The following is a 1,874-nucleotide window of genomic DNA, read 5'->3' on the forward strand; positions in this document are numbered from 1 at the left end:
CAATCCCTTCTCCTCCATTCTCCCATCAGGATTTTTGGCACACATGCACATGCGCCTGGCATGAGTTTAAGCCACGGGTCCAGGATTCAAACCATGGTCAACTGTGGGGGAGTTCAGCGACACAGCCATTATGCCAACTGGTGGTCCCCTGCACATTTATTTTTTAATGAGAGAATTTTTGCCTGTTTTTAACCCCACCTAAAGTAGTTTTGAATTCTCCTCCTGTAGCCTATCTGTAAATACAGGATCTAAGCAGGGATTCTAATGGTGTATTTTTTTAAGAAGTTTGTGCCATGAGGCACATGCACTCTCCAGAGAAAGAGAAACAGAGTGAGATAAAAAGTGAGAAATCACCCCTCCCACAGGGGAATAACCATGCTGCAATCTCTTCTTTTCCATTCTCCTCCTGGGATCTTGGGCATGCACACACACATGCCCAATGTGATTTTCAAGCTATTGTGTCTGGGTCTTGAACTGTGTTCATCCATATGGGCTGTGAAGCAGTGTACGCACTATGCCATCTGTGAACCCCCTGATGATTTTTATTAAACAATGATGTTGTACATCTTGGTCTCCTGTAACTCCCCAGTGCTTGTGTGAAGCAACTGATAACTTGCAGTGGGATCAGAGGCCTGAGAGCAGTGGCTGAGCTGAGGCCAGTCTTGAGCCTGCAGAAGTGGGAAAGGAAGGTCCCTGGTGCATTACAGGCAGCTCCTTCCCCTGTGTGAGGCTTCCAGTTGCTCAGACAACTACAGAAGGAGGTTGACACTGAGAAGCTCCTCAGCACTGGAAACCAGGAAACAAGGTACAGATGTCCTGTGGGTTCTGTCTTTTCTGAGGTAACTCTGGTCACCTTGTGGTGATATTCTGGTCAGTGTTTGAGTCTGGGAAACATACAATCCCTGAGAGAGAGTAGATTGTGTACATGAGGAAAATCTCTAAAGGGCAGACTTACACGAAGACTCACCAGGATTGTCTGTTAGAGAAGGGGTTTCTGAACTGCACAGTTTACTTAGATAAGAACCTGCTGGTAGAAATGAAGATGATAAATGTGAGATTATTTCTGAGGAGGTTTAGGAGAGCATGAGCTCCCAGTGTTAAATCCCTCAATTTCTGTCTCCTTATCAGGGACAGACCCACTGTGGGGCTTCATTTCAGCATCAGAAACTGCATCCCACCTTGGGAATCTGTCTTACCATCTGGGTGTAGGTTTTCAGTGTCAACTGTGGATGAACCAGGCTGGTGATGTAAGCAAGTGCAAATGTGTGCTTTTAGTTAAATTTTTTTCTTTTTCCTTTACTCATATTTTTTTCTTCTCTTTTCTTTTTTTTATATTTATTTCTTTTTTTGTATATACATTCAATCGCATTGTTTAGCTTACAATGTGAGCATTTCAATATATGAACATTTCTCCCCAGTCCCGTTGATCAAAATATCTTCAACCGATAACACCACACTTCTGCATCCTGTCAATGTGCTACCTCCATATCTCTTCTCCAAATGTCCTTTGTTAGGCCCCACTCCTCCACATACACCTCGTCTGACAGTCTCTCCCATCTCTTGTGTTTGTAGAACCATTAGTCAATCAGTTTCAGTCATAGAGTGCAGACATTCGGTATATGTTAACTGGGAACATACAATGTCTCTCCTTCATAGCCTGGCTTGCCTCACTCAGCAGTAAATCTTCCATATTTTTCCACTTTCTGTCAAAAGCCAGGGTTTTGTTGGTTTTTATGGCTGAGTAGTATTCCATAGAGTATATGTGCCACAGTTTTTCAATCCATTCCTCCATACCGGGGCATTTGGGTTGGTTCCATGACTTAGCAATCGTGAATAGTGCCACAATAAACATCGATGTGCAAGCACTTTTCCAA

The sequence above is a fragment of the Tupaia chinensis genome, unplaced genomic scaffold (genome assembly GCF_000334495.1).
Source record: "Tupaia chinensis unplaced genomic scaffold, TupChi_1.0 Scaffold144575_1, whole genome shotgun sequence".
NCBI lineage: Eukaryota > Metazoa > Chordata > Mammalia > Scandentia > Tupaiidae > Tupaia > Tupaia belangeri.